This window comes from Ovis canadensis, chromosome 17 (assembly GCF_042477335.2).
Source record: "Ovis canadensis isolate MfBH-ARS-UI-01 breed Bighorn chromosome 17, ARS-UI_OviCan_v2, whole genome shotgun sequence".
NCBI lineage: Eukaryota > Metazoa > Chordata > Mammalia > Artiodactyla > Bovidae > Ovis > Ovis canadensis.
The window spans coordinates 83103456-83116388 of NC_091261.1; the positions used below are offsets into that span (position 1 = coordinate 83103456).

Consider the following 12933-nt stretch of genomic DNA (forward strand, 5'->3'; position numbering starts at 1 on the left):
CGCCCTACTGCCTGGCCAGCACCTTTCCTGCCCCCATCCACCAGTGAGGGCCTCGCACTGCCCACCAGGCACACCCCTGCCCAGACCCTGACCCCAGCGTCCTGAGTCCTGGGTGCAGGTTGCTCACGGGGAGGGGGGTGTCTAGCAGGAAGACAGGGACAGACGCACTGTCCAGAGCCCATCTCGCCTGTCCCAGGGCAGGTGACCAGGCTGAGCCCCCTGGCAAAGAGCCCGGGGTGGGTGGAGAGATGGAAGGGCAGGAAGCAGGCGGAAGGGAGCGCAGGGGAGCAGTGAGGGGAGCACGGGGGAGCGGTGAGGGGAGCACGGGGGAGCGGTGAGGGGAGCACGAGGAGCGGTGAGGGGAGCACGAGGAGCGGTGAGGGGAGCACGAGGAGCGATGAGGGGAGCACGGGGAGCGATGAGGGGAGCACGGGGAGCGATGAGGGGGAGCACGGGGAGCGATGAGGGGAGCACGGGGAGCGATGAGGGGAGCACGGGGAGCGATGAGGGGAGCACGGGGAGCGATGAGGGGAGCACGGGGAGCGATGAGGGGAGCACGAGGAGTGATGAGGGGAGCACGAGGAGCGATGAGGGGAGCACTGAGGGGAGCACGCGGAACAGTGAGCAAAGCACAGGGGAGCACAGGGAGCAGTGAGGGGAGCACATTGAGTGGTGAGGGGGAGCACTGAGGGGAGGACGGAGAGCAGTGAGGGGACACGAGGATGCTGCAGGGGGGCAGGGGTGTGAGTGGGTCCGCAGGGGGCAGTTTGGGGAGGAAGGGAGGCCGGCCGTGGCATGGGGCGGGGCGTGCAGCCGGGGGCCTGAGTGGGTGGGCAGGGGTGAGGTGGACACCCCCCCCCCCGCCCCGGCGGCTCCCAGCCGGCCGAGACAGCACTGTGGCCAGCACTTGCTCCCCCAGGAGGGCGCGGGTGCCCAGAAGGACTGGCGGGGGGCTGACCGTCCCCGAAGCCATGCCTGCGCTCGGGCGTCCATCTTTGTGCTGAGCCAGCCACTCCTCCTCCTCACAGGCCCGGCCAAACCCGGCTCCAGAAATCAAATTGTGGGGACAGAGTCCAGTCTGGGCTGAGGAATTAAAGGAATTTCCGATGGGTCAGGCCGGCGGGGAGGCGGGTGGCAGGCCGGAGCTCCAGGGCCCTCCCCTTGCAGGCCCTTTGCTGGCGCGCTCCCCAGTGCCCCGACCTCCGACCTCCGCGAGGGGACAGGGCTCTGCTTCCTCACTGGCCCCTCCCCCTGGGCGCGAGGGGAGTGGGCCGCAGCCCACCGCCTGGGAGGGCGCCGCGAGGGCCTGCCTTCACCTCCCCGCCCTCCGGGGATCAGAGGGCGCCTTCAGCCCTGGGGAGAGCTGCACCCCGCCCGTCACAGCGAGGCCTGCGTGGTCACCCGGAGCTGGTGCAGGGCTGGGGGCAGGTCTGGGCGGGAAGAGACTGTCCTCGACCATAAGGCCGTGGAAGAAACTGCAGAGGAGGAAGGACCGGCTCGCCTTTGCGAGAAAGAAGGGTTTCTGAGCATGCAGAGCAAGCGCCGCTGGCCGAGGCTGTCCTCGGTGGAGCGAGTGCTCAGATGGGAGCCGCTGGGCCGCACGCCCACCACCGCAGAAGCCAGGCAGGCTTGTGGGACACGCCACCGCCCTGCACTGTTGCGTGCTGCCAATTTTCCACGATAGGCAGTAGGAAAAAAACAACAAAACCGAGATACTATGGACACGCAGGAACCCAGGGTTCACAACGTCCAGGAGACAAGTGACCCTCTTCATCTACACGGTGCCCGGAGGAGCCTGCAGGAACCAACACCCAGCCCAGGAGTGAAAAGGGCTCCTACCAGGGGTGCTAGGCTTCCCTGGTGGCTCAGCTGGTAAAGAATCCACCTGCAATGCAGACCCCGGACGATCTCTGGGTTGGGAGGATCCCCTGGACAAGGGAAGGGCCTGGAGAATTCCAGGGATTGCATATAGTCCATGGGGTCACAAAGAGTCGGACACGACTGAGTGACTTTCACTAGACCCTACTAGACCAGGTGTGTGGCCCAGCAACGGTGTGCGCAGGGTGAGTGTGGAAATGGTCACGCGTGCGCACATTAGCACATACACATGGGAAGAAGGGCACGTTGGCCGTGGTGGGGCTCTGGGTGGAGGGGTGCACGGACCACTGGTGTAGGCAGGAAGCAGCTAAGAGCTGGGAAGGTGGGTGCCCCTCCCCACAGCAGCCTGGTGGGTGAGGGCGGGGCTGGAAACTCACCCCAGGGGCCCCGAGGGAAGCAGCCACGTCTTCAGGGAGCTGGACGCCAGGCTGGACATCAGCTTTGCCCAGCAGAGGAGGCGCCCCGCTGTCACCTGGGCCAGACACCGCGGGGGTGAGAGGTGGACACAGATAGCCCTTCGGTGACCTTCTCCTGCCCCCAGGCCGTCCCCGTGAATACCCAGGAGCACCCACTGGCCGCACAGAGGATGGCCTCTCTGGGCAGGGGCAATTCCTGAAGGGGTTCCTGCCCCACATGGAGGGGGTGCCCGGGGCCTGGGCAGCACTGGCCAGCCGCAGGGGAGGGGGCTGCTGGACGGGCAGTCCGGGAGGACCGGAGGATGTGAGGGGCAGTTGCAGGAGGCCTGGGGGCAGGCTAAGGCAGGAATGCTTGCCGGGGCATGTGGAGCCTGAGGCCAGGCATCCAACAGCCTAGGGCTGGGCCCAGGGCCGGGGCCCAGGGAAGGCCAGGTGGCCGCAGGCTGCACACGGGAGGGACAGGCCTGGCCCTGGCCAGAGGGTGGGTGAGCATGCCAGCTGCTGGGATGGGAGGCCTGGGCCACAGGGAGCCCCCATCAGACTCAAGAAGGATCTTGGTCTGAGATTCCTGCCGGGGCGGGTTACAGACACGTGCTCTGAGTCACGGGGCCTTGCCGCTCTGGGGAGACTCGGCGGACGGCTGCCCACCGCCCCTGCCCCAGACTCTGGCTGTGTCACAGCCCGAGGGCAAAGCCCGACAGGCTCTGAGGTGGGGCTGGGCACCGAGGACCCCCCCACCATGGTGTCTGCAGCAGCCAGTCCAGGGCCGCCCCAAGGGAGGGCAGGGCAGGGAGGCATGGGGCTAGCGGGCACACTGCTCTCTGGGCCAGCAGCCCACCCCCTCCAGCCCAGCCACGAAAGGGGAGCCCATGGTGGGCTATGTGGGGGAGTGGCCTGTTGTCTGCACCGCCTCCCCCAGGGTCCCCCTGGGAGGTGGCTCCCCCACCCCCATTCTACCCTCTGAGAACCCCTCCGCACTGTGCTCTGGGGTGGACACCGGGCCGAGGCATTCCTAAGAGGGGACCAAACGGGGGGTCCCGCTGGCCCCCAGGCCTGGAAGCCCAGCTCCTGCCCAGCAGCCAAGAGGTCACTGAGCCTGCGGGGAGAGCAGTGAGCCGCAGCCGGGCAGCTGTCTGTCCAGGCCGAGGGCTGCGGCCCGCGTGCACGGGTGCCCTCTGCCTGGAACACCCCTCCCCCCCAAGAGGTAGGACCCCTTCTTCCCAGGCCCCCTCTGTCACCATGGCAATGCCCAAGCTTCCCCAAGAGGGACAGAGGCTCTTTGTGGAAGCACAAAGTCCCTTTGAGGGGCTTCAGCCCCGGGGAGCCTGTGGCCAGCGAGTCTCTGGGGGACACGGTTGGGCCTGTCAGCCCAGCCCCCGCCCTGAGGCTGCAGAGCCAAGGAAGCCGGAGAGTCTGGTGGTTTGGGATGCCTCCCCCAGCACCGCCTGCCCACACAAGGGTCCCTGGGGTGAGCCCCTGTCCTCAGGGGGGCTCCCTGCGGGGGCCTGAGGACTTCCCACGGCCTCCCTGCCTTTGACAGGAGCCCTACTCTTCTTGGATAAGGGGAGGGGGCGGAGGCAGCATGGAAGCCCCCTGCCAGACAGGAAGTCGGGTTCAGGACGCGGTGGACGGCGGCTGGGACGGTGCAGGTCTGGGGCCAGGCTGGCCCTGTCCCCCGTCCCACCCCACCTTCACCTGCCTGCCCTGAGGACGTGCAGCTGGGCCAGCCGGGCGGCCTGGGGCAGGCTTGCTGCAGCCAGGACCTCAGGACAGACTGGGGCAGGAGGGGCCCTTGCCGGGGAGGGGAGATGGGACCCGGGGGGTGGTGTGGGCCCAGCGTGGAGCCCCCCAGCGTGTTGCTTGGTCCCTACTGCCCCCCATCCCCGTGGGCCCCGGCCACTGCTGACCAGGCACTTGGCAGTGCCCCGTGTGCCGGGCACCCTGCCCGGCGGCCCTCCCTGGGTGACCTCAGTCTGACCCCTGCAGCTTTGCTCACCCGGCGCCCGGAGCAGGGGCCTCGGCCTCGGGGGCAGCACGGGGCTGTGCTAGTCCGGGAGGGCCGGTTCTCTACGGGCAGACCCACACGGAGCAGGGGCGCAGGCTGCCAAGGGGCGGCCCTCACGGTCAGGGGCGGGGGCTCCTCACCCGCCTGGCCGGCTGCCCCGCCAGCATTCCTGGGAGCTGCTGACTCTTCTGGGCTCCCGGACGGGCTCGCACGGACCAGCCGTCCCGCTGTCAGCAGTCCTGGGCCCTCCCCCCACCAAGCCCAGCCCAGGGCCTCGCGGGCCTGTGGCTCAGCTTCGAGGAGGTTCCCTGGGAAGCACGAGAGTGGGAAACTGGTCACCCATCCCCTTGGTGGGGAATAACGGGGGCCCTGCAGACACAGAGCCCACAGCCTGGGGGGTGACGGTGTCAGGAAGACCCTCCAGTGGCTGTGGGCAGAGGCAGGGCGGCTGGGTCACCCGGGCCTGAATGAGCGGGTGACCAAGCAAAGCTCGCCCGGGGAAGGGGGCCCCGGGCCCCTCCAGCCTCGCCCCCAGCCCACAGCATCTAAGGGCCCCACTGGTTTGCCCTTGCCCAGGGTCCCGTGTGGCCTCCAGCTGGCACCGGCCCCTCCCGGAGGCCCCGGGACCCCCACCTCCTCCCAGAAGCTGAGCCAGATGCCAGTTCCTCTGCTCCAGACTGCCCTTCCCCCCAACCCACCACCCCGCGGGGAGCCAGACTGGTGCCCGAAGCCCAGGGGTGCCCATGGCAACAGGTCCAGACACCAGCAGCCTCCAGCCAACAGCACAGTCTCATATTTTATGTGCAAACGGCAGGGGCTTCACCCCACCCCACCCAGTGCAGACTCGGCCCCCACACCCTCCCCCGCCCCGCCTCAGTGCCCCTGCCTGACTCCCCGACCCCTCCATCCCGTGAGACCGAAGGGGGCGTGTGCCCCGGCCCCACCAGCAGGACGTGGATCGCTGCGGCAGGCTGGCTGGCAGTTTGGGGGCCTCCTTGGACCCACCCGCGGGCACACACCTGCAGCCACCCACAAGGTCACGCGCACACACACCCATCCGCGCCGTGCAGCTGTGAGCCCACCAAGTTGGCTCGAGTGGCCTTGCCTGCCCCGGGCAATAGGTGGTGGGTGGTGTCTGACATCTGTGTGCTGAGGGAGGCAAGAGTTTGGCTCCCGGAGGGTCGGGCAGACCCGTGAGGCCTGGCCTGCAGCGCCCAGCTTTGGTCCACACTGGAGGTCCCTGTGACGGGAGGGGGTGTGTGGCTGGGCCAGGACCCTGGACAGAAGCCCTAGGGCGGCAGAGACCCCAGCGCCCGGGCCGCCTGCTGCCCCAGGGCCCCGGAGAGCTGCAGTTAACTGGCACAAGCCTAAGAGAGCTGCTGATGTGTGTCCTTGAGAGGTGGAGGAGGACCTTGATCTGATGAACTGGGAACAAACTTTAAGAAGGACCAGTCGTGGACCCCGCAGGGATCTGAAGAAAAGCACAGTGGAGGCTTGGCGGCCGGGACACTGTCGAGGCCACAGACACAGGCCAGAGGCGGGCCGGCCGAACCACATAAAGCAGCCCAGAGCCGGCGGGACAGAGGGCGGGAGCGTGAGGCCGGGGCGCCGGGCCACTGCCGCTGGCACGGGGGTCCCCGAGAGACCCCAGATCTGGCCGGGAGCCGCCCCACACAGCGGCCTCCAGCAGGGCTGCGGGGTCACGGCGGGCCTGAGCTGTTGGCCCAGGAGGAAGCCGGGAAGGCTGTGCTCACGCCAGGCTGGGCCTGCATGGCTCGCCTTCCCCGGGCTCTGTGCCCCGGGCGCTGGGCCGCCCTAGGGAGCACCGAGGCGTCCACGGTGCCACCAGGCAGTCTGGGATGTTGGCTCAGCCTCCCAGGGCCCACCCACCCTATCTGCAGACAGACGCTCCTGTATGGCGAGGACCGGCTGGCAGCTCTGCAAACCGGGCGCCTCCCTTTCTCCCTTCTCGTGACATCCCGACATCCCGAGGGTAAACCCAGCTCTGGACATTCTAAGGGAGCGTCAGGCAGACTCCCCACTGTCGGGCCGATGTGCCGCCCAGGCCCCTCAGCCTGCACACTCGGCCCCATCCACGGCCGCGGGGCGCCAGGCCCTCCCTGCAGGGCACGAGCAGGCGGAGGGCCCAGAGGACGGGCTGCCAGCCGGTTCCCAGTCTCGTTATCTCGCAAAACGCAGAGAGCAGCAAGTACATTCAGATGAATGAATGGCCTAATTAGGATTTCACGGAGAGTGAAAATATTTTGAAAAGGGAAAGTTTAACTAAAGGCATGTTTGAAATACCAAAGTCATCAATTGCAAACGTCAACCTGGCAGTGTGTGCCGGGAGGGTAGGGGGGCGTGGGGGCCTCGCTCCACCTGACAACAGGCGGCCCTCCCCAGATCGGAGCGCAGGACCGAAGTCAGGGCGGAGCCGACGACTCGGGGTGCCCCACGGAGGGTCCTGCCGGGCCGGGCTGGGGCACAGGTTCAGGGCCTGGGGAAGGAAGCTGACAGGCTGGCCCAGAACAGCCGGGGAACAGGCAGGAGTTGACGAGGCTGGTGAGGCCCCATCCCGAGCAGAGACGCAAGCAGGCAGGTGTGGGTGCTGCTGGTGCTGCGTCCACTGGAGGTCACAAGCGTGCCAAGCCCACACCTGGAGGGGGCCCACACACTCCCTGCAGGCCACCAGGAGCGAGAGAGCCTCGGGGGACCGCCCAGGCCCACCCAGCTGCGGGCAGCCGCATGCTCAGAGGCGGGACGCCACAAAGGGGGCCCGAAACACTCTGGGGGCTTCCAAGAGGCTTCCCCACAGCACGGACCTGTTCTCGGTCACCAAGGGGGCTCAGACAGGCTGGAGACTCAGGGAGACCAGAGTGGGACCCGCGTGCACAGGGCCAGCGCGGCAGGGGCCCCCCGACAGCCTGGACCGGCCCGCACCTGCGGGGCCAGCTCGAGGCCGCCCGGAACTGTCCCACACAGAGGCTGGTTGGCCTGAGTGTCCAACGAGGACCCGGGGGTCCTGTTTCCAGTCTCCGCTGACAGGACATGTCGGCCAGGTAATGGTTCAGATATGACTGTGTCAACCAAGCTCAGCCCTCGTCCCCCATCTGCGTCAACGCAGACTCCAGGTGGGTGAAATCTCGGGCGTGGACGCCGACCTGGAAACACCGGTGGGGTGGACGAACGTGTGCTCGCCCGGCCATGCTCAGAGGACACATGTGGGACATGGAACCGTCGGAAGAAGAAGACTTCCATAGCTTCCGCGTAGAGCATGCAAAGTTTGAAACTTTCTCAGACAGAAAGTCACCGACCACAGGCAAACATTGAAAGGCTGTAACAAGCCCTCAGTGCCCACTGCGCACGGCCCTGACCCCAAGAGGCCCCACAGCCTGGATGCGGGTCGCGCCTCCTCATCCCGACTCAGCAGGCCCCGCACGGCCCCGCAGCCTGGCCACTGAGACGCTGGGCTGGTGTTCTCAGAGTCCGCCACCCTCCGCGAGTCCATTGGCATGGCAAACGGACTGCCCGGCCATGTGGGCCCGGGGCCCCCTCTGCCTCCGTCCCCGCCTCCCTCCCCGGACGCCGCGCCCTGTGCCCCTGGAGCTGTCGCCACAGAGCAGGGCCGGCACACGCCGCGCACAGCTCCTCCCCCTCTGACCGTGGCCCCGCTGGCCAAAGCCTCCCACGGCGCCTGGGCCTGTGGCCCGTCACTCCTGGTGGCTCCAGCCTCTCTGGTTCTGCGGGAGCGGCCCCGAGCAGGATCAGAGCTGGCGGCCTGTGCAACACGTGGGCACCGACTGGCCGGACGTCCACGTCAGGGCAGCACAGACCTGCCCGGCTGATGTCCTGGTGGGCTGTCCCCAACGCAGGGGCGTCCCACAAGCCAGTATCTGTGGTCCACGCCCAGCCCGTTGGTGAATTCAAGCGGGGCTGGCAGGAGGCCTCACGGCTAGCCCTGTCCAGCTTGGGGCACTGTGCCCACCTGGGCTGAGGCTGACCAGAGGCACGTACACACACACTCAGGCCCCAGTCCGTCCTTCTGTTGACCACAAGCCGCCCTGCCTTCTACCCGTGTGAGGACGGAACGTCCCCGGGGAGGTCAGCACATCCAGACACCCATCGGTGGGCTCTTCATCCAGAGGGCACCTGCTGAGGCCCATCTGTGGGGCTGAGTCCCTACTGGACAGGGTCAGACCCCGGCTGGTCATCCCAGCCCAGGGGCATCCTACGGCGCGCTGACAGGGGCCCGCCCCACAGGACCCTGAGCACATTCTCGTGCCCTCTCGCACTGGGTCTGTCGCGTCCACACTTAGCATTGGCTGCCTGGGTGTTTCTTACGCTTCTTTCTGACTATCCTTCAAAACCTGGAGCGTAAGAGTTGTAAGCAGATAACCGCTCCGGCTTCCCGAGGCTGGGTGCGCTCTGCTGTGGTATGCTCCCACACCAGGGCCAGAGCAGGGGTCCACGACCCACCTCCCCCAAGTCCCCTGAGGCTGGCCCCGTCCGCATGCCTCCTAGGGAGACAGCGAGCCTCCCAGGCCCAGACCGAGGACCTTGCAGCTGCCTGTCTCAGTCAGGGTGCTGGGGACGCCTCCCCTCCACCTGTGTCAGGCCTGGGGACGCCTCCCCTCTGCTTGCAGCTAGGCCTGGGGATGCCTCCCCTCCACCTGTGTCAGGCCTGGGGACGCCTCCCCTCTGCTTGCAGCTAGGCCTGGCGATACTGCTGAAAAACGAAAAGCAAGGTGGTTTGACAGGCGCTAGCCCCCCCCCAGGGACCACAGTGATGGGAGATCTCCCCCCTACTCTGCATTGTCACCCGTGGTCTCAAGCCTCCATCCAAACTTTCCTTGTGGACATGGCTCATTCTGGGGCCTGAGGGTGCGGCCTTCTGCCTCCTGGCAGCCCCTTCAACAAGGGGAAGGGCTTCCAGTTGGGGCAGGATCGTGACGGGAGAGCAGGAGGCTAGGGCCAGAGCTAAGAAAGAAGGCGGGGGGTGGGGTGGGGGGGAGGGGGCTCGAGCCAGGCACGTGTGCACGCGTGTCCACGTGTGTGCCTGGGAGGGAGGTATGGTTGGGAGTCTGCCCGCTGTGGCGGGACCTGTGGCCCCCACCGAGGTCAGGAATCAGCGTTTGCTCCGAATGTGATATGTCTGGGGCACAGCTGCTTCTGGCTTAAGCGTTGACAAAGACCTCGTCCCACGAGAAGAATGTGCCTTTATTGTCAGTCCTGATAACGACCCAACCGCAGGAAGAACACGGCTCCCACCTCGGGGGCTCCAGTGGGCTCCAGTGGGCCAACAGGCGACCCAGGGTCCAGGCCAGTATGGGGGTGGGGGGCATCGTGAGGGCGAGAAGGACTGAGAACTGGGAGGGTCTGGATGGCGCGTGGTGGGCGTGGACCTGGGCAGGGTCTGCGTGCCCAGGGCGCCTCGCCTGGGCAGCACTGTACCCTGGGTGCTGGGAGCAGAGCCTCTTAAGAGCCCTGGGGCTGTGGATGGACAGACAGACGGGCAGGCCTGAGGCATGAAGGCAGTAGCAGCGGCGGGGCTTGTGCCATGAGGCTGAGGGTGCCTGGCTCAGGGGGCCCTCCTCAGCAACCCTCAGAGCTGGTGGGCGGGCTCAGGGGTCCCAGCTAAACAAGGACCCTGCACCAAGAGCCCGGGCTCTGAGAGGGCTGCTCCTGCCCCGGAAAGGCCTGCGATGTCCCCGGCTGGCAGCAACCCTCTGCAGGGGCCGGCCAAGAGCCACGATAGCAAGCACAGATCAGAGACACCTGGCAGCGTGAGGGAGCCCCCACGGCACAACCCCAGTCTGGAGGGGTGTGGGGACCAGGCTGGGGGGCCGGGGGATGGGGCCCAGGCTGGGGGCTGGGGGCATGGGCCAGCAGCTCTGGGCCATGAAGGGTGGTGAGGAGCCCAAGCTTGCCCTGTGCTTAGCCTGGAATCCTGCTCCACCATGGAAATCCTGGCCAGCCCTGCTGGCCACTGGTCACTCCGTGCATCTTGAAAGGCCCCCCTTTGGCTGTGCCCTCTGTGCCACCCAGGACACTGAGGCAGAGAGGCACAGCCTGGTGTTGAGTGGCTGGCGCTGAGGCCTGGCCTGGGCCCTGGGGCCGTGCATGACAGGATGGCCACTGGGAGCCCGGCCCCAGCCTGCTCTCCTGCTGTGTCCAGCACCCAGGGGCCGTGCTGTCTCCAGCCTCCCCGCCCTGGGCAGGGGGCCCGGACAGAGCAAAGCTCCAGTGAGTGCCTCTGGGCGCCTGGGGAAGGGGTCATCATCACCACCACCACCCCCCCCCTGCACCCCCCGGCCCACCCCCCCCGCACCCCCCGGCCCACCCCCCCCGCACCCCCCGGCCCACCCCCCCCGCACCCCCCGGCCCACCCCCCGCCCGCACCCCCCCTCCCCGCCCCCGCCCCGCACTGGGGGGCTGGGTGGAGCCGCTCTTGCTGGCTGCGGCGGCCCCGGGCGCCCTCTGGTGGCCGCACTCAGCTTGTGCCTGCTCTGCTGGAGGGCGCCGGCGCTCCGGGTCGGCCAGGGCGGGGGGGGGGGGGGGGGGGGGGCTGTGCCTCACACCCACCGCCCCCCACCACCCGGGGAGGGGCAAGGGGGAGGGACCTGGCGAGTAATGCAGATGCCCCGCAGCTCCGGGCCGGTCGGCTGCGCCGGCCTCCAGGCGAAGCCCCAGGAAGGAGCTCCTGACCCCGAGTCCCCCTGCTCATTCTTCTTGGACCCCAGTCCCGCTGGTTCCTCTCTGACCCCGAGTGCCCCCCGTAACTCTCTGACCCCGAGTGCCCCCCCGTAACTCTCTGACCCCGAGTGCCCCCTGTAACTCTCTGACCCTGAGTCCCCTCAGTTCCTCTCTGACCCCGAGTGCCCCCCGTAACTCTCTGACCCCGAGTTCCCACTTACGCTCTGACTCTGGGGTTCCTGCGGAGTGGCTGACACCTCATTTGAGTCTTGTCGGATGAGGCAGCAGAGCGAGCTGCTGCTGGGGCAAGCCCCGGGAACCCGGCCGCCTCCCTGGCACCCCACAGCACCTACCCCAGGACCTCCGCCCCAGCTGCCCCTCCTTCCCTCCCTCCCTCCCGCTGGTTCAGGTGGGCTGGTGTCTCCATCCACCCCTTGGTCCTCTTGGAGGTGGAGGATCTCACTGGTGGCCCGGGGGTGGAGGAGAGAGAGCCCGTCTGAATCCTGCGCAGCACAGATGGGGCTGGTGGTGCAGCCCCCGGGGAAACTGGGAGATGCAGAGGGACCCTGGCACCAAGAAGCGACCTGAGGGGCCACCCTGGGGGGAGGTATGTGGCCCAGGCCGGGGCGGAGGGCGGGGCAGCTCTAGCCTGGCAGGACTGAGGGCGGGCCCCGCTCCCCCAGGAGGCACGTGGGTAGCAGGCATCGTGCCCACGTGGAGAGCGGGGTGGGGGCTAGCCGGACTGTGGTTGCAGGACCTCCTCCCCAGGCCAGGGCCAGACCAGAGTCCTGAGTGCAGTACGGGCTCTATGCCCAGCTCTGGGCTGGGTGCCGGAGGACCTCAGACTAGGGGGTGAGGAAGATGGGGGAGAGACAGGGTGCTGCGGAAGGGACAGGCGAGGCTGCGGGAAGACACGAGTGCCAGGTTCACAGCTCCACACGCTGTGGCGGAGCCCCAGACCCAGACCACCTGCTCGGGAACTGACTGCTGCGGGTCCAGATACACTGAGACAGGGCAGGTGGGACCTGCTTGGGCCGGCAGGACCTCCGGAAGCCTGGACCCCGAGGCTCCCAGTGCGGGGCTGGGCGTGTCCTCATCGGAAGGACGCCCCTGGGCTCACAGACCCTCACCTGGCGTGGGCCCTGCGCGGCAACTCGGGTGACCTGTTAAAGGGGTGCGAGGGAGAGCGGGTCACACACAGAATGAGACCCTTGGAGCAGCTTTTCTCCTTGTCCCTAAACACCTTTGGGTTTGGGTTAAAGGGGCACGGGAGCCTCCAATTCCTGCTTTCACTGTGACACGTTGCGCAGAGGTTAGAAATGGAGACATGTTGTAATAACCCAATATTTAATTATTTAAGATCAAAAGAAGCAGGCTGGGGATCTCCTGCTGCGTGCTCAGGATAACAGCCAATCTGGTCCGAGTCCCGAGGGGAACGCGACTCACACCAGCGGTTTGGGGACCCACCAGCGGGGCGCAGGGGACGCGAGGATGGGGAGCGAGGTTGGGGCTCCGGGCAGGGGCCCCGGGCAGCATTCCCTCCCTCGTCCTCTGGGCGGCGGGCGCGGCGCCGGCGCCGGGGCATTCCCCGTCCCCGCCGTGCGGGTGCTTCCCGGCGGCTAGCCGCCCCAGGAAAGTTCCCCAGCCCCTGATCCGCTCGGCCGATGGAAAGTTTCCGTGGCTGCGTGGCGCCGGCCCAAGGCGCCGGGTCGAGTAGGGCGGACACGGCTCAGGTTGTGCCGCGACCGGAGGGGTGCGCGGAGCGAGGCGCACGGCCGGCCGGGCAGGACCCCAGGCCGCGCACAAAGGGACCCGCCCCCGCCGGTCCGGGATCTCGCGCACCGCGGGGCGGTGCGGGTGGAGCGGGGCCGGCCTGGACCCCCGGCACTGACCCCTGCCCAGACCTCGATTCCGGCCCTTGCCCGGCCCGCAGCCCGGGTG

The 12933-nt window shown here is 67.9% G+C and overlaps 2 protein-coding genes across 11 annotated transcripts in view; one reads left to right on the forward strand and one right to left on the reverse strand.

Moving 5' to 3' along the window:
• The window catches only part of ARVCF (ARVCF delta catenin family member), a 30836-nt gene that overhangs the window by 17648 nt on the left and 255 nt on the right, over positions 1 to 12933 (reverse strand). Inside the window, exon 1 of one of the 9 annotated variants that reach the window (XM_069558477.1) lies at positions 12123 to 12137. The exons of 4 other annotated variants lie outside the window; for them this stretch is intronic. The gene's annotated coding sequence lies outside the window, so the exon portion shown is untranslated. Of the gene's footprint in view, positions 1 to 975; positions 1044 to 4439; positions 4512 to 12122; positions 12138 to 12933 lie in introns of those variants that run through there. 4 more of the 9 variants (XM_069558486.1, XM_069558491.1, XM_069558492.1 and 1 more) reach the window with 4 other exon arrangements.
• Positions 1380 to 12933, forward strand: part of TANGO2 (transport and golgi organization 2 homolog) — a 32813-nt gene continuing 21259 nt past the window's right edge. For both annotated transcript variants that reach the window (XM_069558505.1, XM_069558509.1), the window contains exon 1: positions 1380 to 2063. The gene's annotated coding sequence lies outside the window, so the exon portion shown is untranslated. The remainder of the gene's footprint in view (positions 2064 to 12933) is intronic.